The sequence below is a fragment of the Pipistrellus hanaki genome (assembly GCF_964339955.1).
Source record: "Pipistrellus hanaki genome assembly, chromosome: 15".
Taxonomy (NCBI): Eukaryota; Metazoa; Chordata; class Mammalia; order Chiroptera; family Vespertilionidae; genus Pipistrellus; species Pipistrellus hanaki.
This window is the reverse complement of record NC_140517.1, coordinates 40962081-40972610: the sequence shown is the minus strand read 5'-3', so window position 1 is coordinate 40972610 and position 10530 is coordinate 40962081. Positions and strand designations below refer to the sequence as shown.

Genomic DNA, 10530 nt, shown 5'->3' with positions numbered 1-10530 from the left:
AAGCAAAGCTCTGTTCTTATCTTGTCTCTGAGCCACCAGCTTGAGAACTGGAGGCAAGGACAGTGGAGAGCTTTCCTCAGAATGCCCCCTCTGCTTTCTAAACAGGGCACTGGGCAGGGGTTAATAGAGCCTGGCCTTCATGAATTGCTTCTCCCAACATGGAAAATCTTCACTACAAACAAGCTGGGGCAAAAGTGACAGAGAGCCCAGTATTCTCTGCCTGTTATTGCTGGAGGGAGCCTGGAACCGATATGTGACATCTACATGGAGGGAAAAGTCCCTAACCTGTCAAGCACACCTCCCTGAAATTACCCTCTGACCCGTGGACCTGCGGGGTTGAGTAAGGCTGGCAGCCTTTCCCACTGGAAGTGATGCTCCCTATAGTCCTTGACTGGGAGCCAGGAAAAGGGGAACCTATCTATTTTACTAGGTCCACTCATAATGTTACTTTCCTCATACAGAGCTGGAGTATGTGGTGGGCATGGAGGGTGGGGGGCATAGATCAGACAGCACAGATCTGCTGTTCTTACTGATACTTAGTATAAGTTCTTGAATACATGTTTCCTTCTAATTTATTTCAACTTCCTTCTTGCTTCTCTGGGAACACAAGAGACTTTAGAAGTTCCTTAACTGGATCGCCCTTATAATGACTCAGTTTTAAGTTATAATCTCAATTACTAAATCCAGCATTAGATAGGCCATGAGCGGTGACCTCACTACTACTGACTTAAAGCTCCCACAGCCACTGGTACATCTCTTCCTGGGCTGCTCAGGCCCCAGAACACAGGTTAGGCTCCGGCTTCCAGGCCCTTTATTTCTGGCACCTGTGAATTTGTGTTTCATTGGCACCCAACTATTTACTGAAAGACTTTTTCTACAATATATATGCCTTTTGAAAAGTGTCTGAGGGCCAAGGATGTGTCAGGTTCTGCACTTCAGACTGATGCCAGGACAAACATCACAGCCCATCTTGTCTTCCCAATGATTAGATTCCACTGTCCCCTCTCCCCCTGGGGAAATGGGCAGTTGAATTGCAAATAGAGAGTGAAAGGCTGAGAGAACATGAGCAGAGATCCTTCAGTTTAAGGAGTCATGGAATATCTCCAGAAAGAAATAACATTTTAGTGAAGTCAGGAAAGACAAAGCATGTATGGCAGGCAACAGCACTTTCTGGCCTCAGGGACCCTCTTGCCCCAGTGGCCTCTCCACACCTTTGCCATTCAATCAAGGCCACAGAAAAGACAGCCATGATGTGTGCTGATGCTTCAGGGTCTGGAGAAGGAGAGGGTCAGATGTGAAGATCCTGTGAGTTCCAGCTGGACATACAGACCACCTCTCACTTGAAAGATGGTTTCTTTTGGGAAAGGATAACAAAGTCGTGCCTGCAGAGAAATCATTTTATTGCTGGGCAAGGGGTCTTGAGTTGCAGGGAATGGATGTCACCTCTGTCACTCAGAGAATGCCTTCCATGCTTGAGATGTCTTGGCTTTCTGCCCTTCTGTTTCAAAGTCTTGACTGGATCCATGGCTGTCGGTAGGGTCCCTCAAAAGACATGAAACACGGTCTTGATGTCAATGTGAATAAGTTCTATTTATTTCTTCCAATCTGCACTCTGGAGTGTTTCTTTTCTCCATTTCTTCCTGCTCTCTGCCAGCACTACTCCCTACTCCGGCTCTTTCACACTCCCTCAAAAGACTGTGCATTGGCCCTACCTGGTTTGGCTCAGTGGAAAGACCATCAGCCTGTGGACTGAAGGGTCCCAGGTTCAATTTATGTCAAGGACACATGCCCAGGTTGCGGACTCAGTCTTCATTGTAAATCGTGCAGGAGGCAGCCAACCAATAATCCTCTCTCATCATTGATGTGTCTATCTCTCTCTCTCTCTCCCTTCCTCTCTAAAACAAACAAAAACATTTTTTTTTAAAAAAAGGACTGTGCGTTGTACTCTCCCTTCCCTTCCAGCCTTCTCTCCTACTTTCTTTTACCCCTAATCCTCCCCAATCCTTCCTTCCATGTCTTAGCTGCAATCTCCCTTTCTTCTTCCTTTTCTAATTCTCCTCTCTCCATTTTTTGCATTCTCTCTTTGTCTTTTATTCTTTTTATTTTTTCCTCCCTTTTCTTTCCTGTTTAAACACTGCTCCTCACCCCTCCTCCTTTCTCCTTCCTCCTCCCCACATCCCTCCACATCTCCTCTGTCCTCTCCATATCACCTGACTCCATTTCTTTATCCAGCTCTGTCCTTCCCTACTCATCCCTGTCTTTTCTCCTCCTCCCCTGTCACTCTTACCCTGTGCTAGATGTTCTAGCAGTGCTTCCAAGTTCCGTCCCTGTTGAAGTCTTCAGAGAGCGAGCACCATGTAGTCATGAAACTCCCATCGGCTGTGCATTCTGTATATGATCTGCCATTATAGATAAAGGGGAAGACACACGATGCTCGGTCTGAAAAGTAGAAGCAAAGGGTGTGGAAATTAGCTGTGGTGAGATTGTGTTCGTCTGAGCAAGAGAAAGGGGACATCAGTGGAACACCGGGGGCTGGGTAAGGAGAGGATTCCAAACAGGAGTCAATTATGGACATTCCCCCACAGGCTCCTAACATGCTTACCATCCTCTGTGCAATATTTCCATTTCCCGGAATATACATGATATAGAGAACACCAACGGTATGCAGAGCCAACCATTATGCAATCAAAATATTCTTTGCCATGATAGGTAAACGGGAAAGCACAGGTTTCATCTGAAAGAAGGAAGCAGGCATTATTCTCCTCACAACTCCTAGGCACCATTTGCTCTGCGGTGATTATGGTTACGTTTCTGTTCAAGCCAGCCCACCCCGATAAAGGGCCTGCATGGCCAGTGCCCCCTGCTAAGCACTTGGGGTGTCCAGATCCATATGGCCTGGTGCCTGTCCTGTGGCAGTTGTAACATCCCCTCACATTATTTACCCAGAGACATTTATGTCTTGTGGGCTTTGGAGTTCCAGGAGACAGATAAGTTTGCCAGACCACAAAGCAGCATGATTTTGGATTATAATTTCTATTAATCCTTACACAATGATATGTTTTTATTGATTTTTAGACAGACAAGAAGAGATGAAAGGAGATACAGAGAGAAACATCCCTAAGTTGCCTCCCATACCCGTCCAGATAGGGGATGAAACCAGCAACCTATAAGTATGTGCCCTGACACAAAATCGAACCCACAACTTTTTGCTGACCCTCCAACCAACGGACGCACCTGGCCAGGGCTAGAATCATAATTCTTTATATCCTGCTGACTTGTGTCTGCAGCAGCATCTTCACCTGATTCAACACCAAAAATCTAAGTCCATGTCACATTTAAGAACACAGGTGATGTCTCCTTATTATCGTTAATAGTCTGCCTCACATCATTCAGAAGCCCAATTACAATCCACATTCATGGGGTAGCAAAATGAGTTTCAGCGTGCACCAACTTTGGCATTTGAATAGGTTGAGGAGGAAAATTATGGAAAACAGAGAGGGCTTTGTGGCCAAGGCATCTTTGGCTTCAATGAATTCTCTCAACTGCATCACTGAACTTACTGGTGGCAAAGTTCACCTCTCTTCAACTCATGTGCCTATTTCTTTCTGTTTGAATAACCTCTGTCCCCACTCAGTCCTGCCTGTTCTTCTTGAACAGGCTCCCTGAGTAGAACACCATCCCTTGGAATGAGGCCTGATCCTGAGACTCCAGCCCCACTATCTAACTGTGGCTTGACCTTAATGACTAAACACCTAGGGGGAGAGAAAGGGGAGAGGTGCACCTCCCTCTCCCATTACTGAGAGGGCAGTCTTAGCCCATGCATGTAAAATACCTTTGAAGAATGCTGATAGCAGTTGCCACCTAATATTAATTTGTTTGATTTGATTATTACTTTTCTTTTCATTATTTTCCAACTTTTCTTATGAAAGCATAACATGCTAATTAGACAGGACAGCTGAACAACCTTCCAGATGTCATTCCTGACATCCTTCTGGATGAAGCCACTGCAGCAGGGGGCAAAGCAAAGGTAGTTAGGGGCAATTAGGCAGGCAGGCAGACAGGATAGGGGCAATCAGGCAGGGAGGTAAGTGGTTAGGGGTGATCAGGAAGGCAGATGAGTGATTAGGAATGATCAGGCAGGAAGAGTGGTTAGGGGCGATCAGTAAGGTAGGCAAGCATTTAACGGTGATCAGGCAGGCAGACAAGTGGTTAAGGGCAATTAGGTAGGAAGGCAGAGGCAATTGGGGGCAATCAGGCCAACAAACAAGCAGTTAGGGGCAATAAGGAAGTCAGGAAAGCCATTAGGGGTATCAGGAAGATAGGCAAAGTGGTTAGGAGCAATCAGGTAGGCAGGCAGAGTAGTTAGGGGTGATCAGGCAGGCAGGTGAGTGGTTAGGGGTGATTAGGCAGGCAGGCAGGCAGAGGAGCAGTTAGGAGCCAGTGGTTCCAGATTGTGAGAGGGATGTCCAACTGCTGGTTTAGGGATGATCTTCAGCAGTTAGACATCCCCTGAGTGGTCCCAGATTGTGAGAGGGTGCAGGCTGGGATGAGGGACCCCCCAGCCCACCTACAAATTTTCTGTGCCATGCCTCTAGTGTGTGTATGGTCCCTAGATTTGGCCTATAATCAGGGCCATGTTCCTTAGCTGTCCACAGTTGGCCCCGCACCTTACAGCCACCCACTCCAATTTCCCTTTTGTCATCAGGCAATTGGAGCCTGTCAGCCAGGGAAAGGGATCAAGAGGAGGTTAGTGTGCCTCAAAGTAATTGGTCGAGCGGTCTTTCTGGTAATTCCACAAATAGGGTCAAAATTTGCATATTACCCTTTTAATGTATAGGATATATACAGCTAATATGCTAAGTCTCCTTTCATCCATCCAACAGGTCGCTATGACACGCACCAACCATCAGGTAGCAGATGCTCAATGAGGGAGCTGTGTGACACACAGAGAATGGCACCATGGACCTGGCACCTGTGAAGCAACACTCAGAAGATTCCACCAAGTGGAGCACAGGCCCTGGCACCAACATGGAGGGAGAGCCCACCAAAGCGCAGCTAATGCTGCCAAGACCCCATGGCACAAAACGCAGCCCACAGCCCAGACCAGCCCAGAAACGGTGGCTGTGGGCACCAGGTAATGACATCATATAGCAAGGCCTGGCTTTCTTGCCCTAGTGATGATTAGCCTCCTTGCAGTTTCTTCAGCCCAGAAACATGACTTGCTTTGTAGCCATGTGGAAACGCTATTCTGTAACCAAATGTCTGTGAAGTGTTTTCCTGTGCCTCATCTCATTTGATCCTCACAGAAGTCCTGGAGTAGTAGATAGTAGACTCATGGAATTCCATTTTCTTTCATTAGTAGAGAAATGGAGATTTAGAGAGCTTAGAAACTTGACTGACTGAAAAGAAATAAGAAATGCTGGGCCTTGAAAATGACTTCAGGTTTTCTCACTTGGCAGAATATAGTCAAACACTGCTGCAGTTAAATATTTTACCCTTGTTCTCCCTGAATGATCTACAATAATAATTTGCTTCATGTTGATATTTACTTCTGTGTTTCTGACAATTACCTAAAAGAAAAGTTGGATTGCTTCACTGGGCTGAAAAGAAGTTTAGATAAATCAGAAAGCAGGTCTATTAAGCAAGTTTATTCTATATACATAAAAGACTAAGTTGATTCCTGCATGTGTGATACATATAAAGCTCTTGCAGGCTTCACTCACTAAATCACACTTGTTGTCAATTGTGAATTTGGTTAACACTTCTATTATAGAGAAAGGGCGAATAGCAATATCAAAATATTTTTTCTAATTAATTTCCTTTCAATGTGCATGAACTTGTGTAACAGGCCACTAGTCTGAGATAATTGGAGGAGAGAGGGTCCCAGGCTACAACTCAACTGGAAAAAATACAGGTCAGAGGAGATGGAAGGAGCAGAAGAGAGATGGATGGGATGGTTGGAGTCCATTTGATGGCAGAAATGCTCTGCAGCTCTAACTTTTTTCACATTAAAACATTATAATTTTGTATGTGATAAGAACACCAAGTGTGAGCTCTGTGGATGTACTCTACAGCATAGTGGCTATAGTTAACAACACTGCATTTTCTTCAAATTTTGAAGGCCATTTTAGTACAAACAGATATATGAGAAAGCTACAAGACATACCAGATTAGAAAGAATCTTACACTTTCTCATTGCAATCATATTGACAGCTAAGGGTTAAATGGCCAAATGGGACTCAACTCATACCACATTAATCATGCATTTGCCCTGACAATATGGCTCCCCTCTTACCCCGAACTCGTATCCCTATTTATAATACATCAAAAACTCACTGTGAACAATATATGAAACCTGTGTGTAGGGGCCGAAGTCTGGAATACTGGAAAGCAAATTTAGGAATGAGTCAGCTATTGTGGGGACTGATAGTTATTAGCACTATGAGCTTTTGAGTCAGACTGACGAGGCTTATACTTCAGAGACTTGTTTAAAAACAAGTTCTTAATAGAGTTTGGTCACCCCGAGCCATCAATGTGGCTCAGTTAGTTGGAGCATTGTCCCATACATCAAAAGGTCAAGGGCTCCATTCCAAGTTAGGGCACATATGTAGGTAGTGGGTTCAATCCCCAGATGGAGCCCATACAGAAGGCAACTAATCAATGTTTATCTCTCACATCAATGTTTCTCTCCCTCTCTCTCTTCCTCTCTGTCTTCCTCTCTCTCTAACATCAATAATAACACATCTTCGGTGAGGATTTTAAAAACAGTGTTTGGCCCTTGAGGCACACTCAAGAACATTATTATTATTTACTGGAGGCAAGATGCACCAAATCGTGTGTAGGTACAGTCCCCAGCCTAGCCTGTGATCAGGGCCATCTTCCCTGGCTGCCAGCAGCTGGCCCTGCCCGCCCCCCCACCACCCACCTCAGTTACCCATTCACCATCCATCAATGGAAGCCTGATGGATAGGGGAGGGACCAAGAGATTGGCTGTTCCAGCCCACTTGCCAGCCCCACCCCAGCTGCCCATCACCCTCTGTGTCTGGGGTAACTGGCAGGGTGGGTACTTGGGACTGGTGCTACCCACATCCCCCACATCCACCCTGTGTCGGTCACCCTTTGCTATTGGCAATCAGAGCCTACTGGTGGGAGAAAGAGACTGAGATGTGGTCAGTCAACTCATAGTGACCGATTGAGCAGTCATTCTGGTTCTTCTGCCATTATGGTCTGTGGGTTTTTATTATATAGGATTATTATTAATACTAGTGGCCCAGTACACAAAATATAATGCACAGGGGTGTTCCTCACCCTGGCCTGAAATCTCTCCAATCTGGGATCCCTTGGGGGATGTTTAAGCCCAATCCCTTTAGCAATCCAGGACCACTGGATCCTAACCGCTCACCTGCCTGCCTGCCTAATTGCCCCTAACCACTCTGCCTGATGACCTGCTTGCCCCAAACTGTTCCCCTTGCTGGTTTGATCACCCCAAAACTGCCCTCCCCCCCTTGGAATGATCACCTGTAACCGCCTCTGCATTGGCCCTGCCACTATTGCTTTGTACAGAAGGACATCCAGGAAAGTCTCCTGGAAGGTTTCCCAATCTAATTTGCATTTTACCCTTTTATTAATATAGATAGAGGCCTGGTGCACAGGTGGGAGCCAGCTGGTCTGCCATGAAGGGTGTACCAGATCAAGGTGCGGGTCCCCTGGGGACAGGGCCAGTCTGGGTGAGGGGCCTGTGGCAGTTTGCAGGCTGGCCACACCCCCATCAGGCCTGCCATGCCCCCACGAGAGGGCATGGCCGGCCGGGGCAAGGGCCATTTAGGGGTTTTTTGCAGGCCAGCCAAGCCCCCAGTTTTGTCTGCGAGGATGTCCAGAAGGACTCTGGAGAGAACCAAGATGCTGGCATAGGTAAACACCTAAACTGCTGCCTCCACAACAATTTCAAAACTAAAACTAAAAGACAAAATGTCTGTTACCCACAACCACAGGAGAGCTGGCTGAGTAGAAGTTCTTCAACTAGTAGGAAAGAGAAAAGAGCATTGAGTCGTGCACAAGCGCTGAAAAGCTGAGGTACGAAGGTGCACAAACCGGGCTGGTGGCGGGCATTGCTTTTTTCAACCTGAAGTGAGACAAACACCCAATTACTCTGAAATCCAGTTTCTGGATAGACACAGGGGACATGAATTCCTATGGGGAGAAGCTGGACTGTCTGTCATCGGGTTGGAAAGTGAGGGGGCCTTGTTTGCAGAGCTTCATGCAGGAATAATTTTTTACTGTGCTGGGGCACTGGACATGGGGACACCGTTGGAGCCACAAACACTGCTGATGGGCAGCCGTCACTGTTTGCCAGGTCCTAGCCAGGTGATACCCTGAGACCCTGCCCCACACAATCTACAAACCCTCCCAAGCACCAAGCAGCGGCTTTGCATATGAATGGCCTTCCCTATCACACCTTAACCTAGCAAACTACAGCCCTGGTCAGACAGCTCCAAAACATCCAAAACCTAAGCAAAGAGGTGAAAACTGTAGTTATCACTATAGCCCTCACTGGGTGGCCACAGACAATAGCTAACCTGCACCTCATTGGAGACCCAGAAGGAGTTTACCAAGTGGTCAGCGTGAGACACCAAATTTCAACTCCTCATATTCATAAGTGACACATTCAAGAGGCAGACTCAATGAGCACCAAAAGCCCACTGACATAAGTTCTGCCACATAAGTGTCTCCAACTCAGCAGTTCTTCCATTATAGACACAGCGGGTCCTCACAGCCAATTAGCCTGGAGGTCAATTCCTCCCAGGGTACCAATAGCAATTAAGGCTTAACTACACCAAGACTTTGCACTCAGCCCATCAAGGGTTTTACCAAGAGTGTCTACCTCAGGTGATTGGGTAGGCTGAAGTACTGGCCCCTATGGGTCACCTACCATACAAAGCCACTCCATCAACACAGGGAAGCAGCCAAAATGTGGAGTCAAAGAAACATGTCAAGAGTGAAAGAAATGGAGGAAATCAAACTACAGGACATAGAGTTCAAAACCACATTTATTAGGTTACTCAAGGATCTTCTAAAAACTACCTAGAAACTTGATGAGATCTCTAAGGAGCTTAGTGATACTTTCAAGGACGTTAATGAGATTGCCAAAAAAACAGAAAAGAACCAATCAGAAATTAAGCATCACTGTCTGAAATAAAGAATATATAGAAACTCAACTGTAGATCAACGTACCGCAAGAATCGAATCAAACATCTGAAATATGAGATAACAAAAAAACACCCAACCAGAAAAACAAAAAGAAAAAAGAATCCAAAAATATGAAGAAAGTTTAAGGAGCCTCTGGGACAACTTTTAGCATGCCAACATCAGAATTATGGGGGTTCCAGAAGAGATAGAACAAAATATTGAAATTCTATTAGAAGAAATAATGACAGAAAACTTTCCCTACCTGGTGAAAGAAATAGACTTAAAAGTCCAGGAAGTGCACAGAACCCCAAACAAAAGAAAACTAAAGAGGACCACACTAAGACACATCATAATTAAAATGCCAAGTGCAAAAGACAAAGAATCTTGAAAGCAGAAAGGGAAAAACTGTTGGTTACCTGCAAGGGAGTATCCCTACAAATGTCAGCTGATTTCTCAACAGAAACTATGCAGGCCAGAAGGGAGTGGCAAGAAATATTCAAAGTGATGAACAGCAAGTACCTACAACCAAGATTAATCTAGCCAGGAAAGCTATCATTCAGAATTGAAGGTCAGATAAAGAACTTCACAGACAAGAAAAAGCTAAAGGAGTTCATCACCACCAAACCAGGATTACATGAAATGCTGAAGGGTATTCTTTAAGAAGAGGAAGAAGAAGAAAAGGTAAAGATAAAAATTATGAACAACAAAATGACATCAAATACATATCTACGAACAAGTGTATCTAAAAATCAAGTGAATAAAAAAATCTGATGTACAGAAAGGTTTGATGAATATAATAGAATCAGGACATAGAAAGGGAGTGGACTGACAATTTTCAGGGGGAAAGGTTGTGAGGGGTATGGGAAGAGATTGCACAAAAATCTTACACCTATGGATGAAGACAGTGGCAAGTGGTAAGGGTATGGGGTGTGGTGGGGAATCAGATGGAGGGGAACTATGGTGACACCTATAATAATCTGAACAATAAAGATTTATTTATTTATTTATTTTAAAACAGAAGATCTGTTTCAGGTCTCCTGGTCTAATTAGTGTATTACAATTTCATAAGTATATATTATTATTAATTTTATCATTCAACCCATTTCTGGTGCACTTTCTTCATCTCAGTCCAAGCCTCTCTCCCCTCCCTTACCTCCACTTTCAGAATTGCCCACTTGTAGAATTGCACAGGCACCCGCGAAGATAAGAAAGATCCCAGCACGCATAGCCATAGCTGCTGGCCTTCCTGTGACTGATGAAGATCAGCCTCTGCTGCCTTCTTATACAACATGCTTCCCTCACACCACCCCCAGCAACCAGATAAGAATCAACCTCCTCAAGGCA

At 45.3% G+C, this 10530-nt stretch overlaps 1 protein-coding gene and 1 pseudogene across 2 annotated transcripts in view; both read left to right on the top strand.

The window, feature by feature from the left end:
* LOC311633877 (ly6/PLAUR domain-containing protein 3-like) overlaps window positions 1–10530 on the top strand; it is a 238827-nt pseudogene that overhangs the window by 113658 nt on the left and 114639 nt on the right. The window lies entirely within an intron of this gene.
* LOC311609975 (ly6/PLAUR domain-containing protein 3-like) overlaps window positions 1–10530 on the top strand; it is a 187928-nt gene that overhangs the window by 72665 nt on the left and 104733 nt on the right. The window lies entirely within an intron of this gene.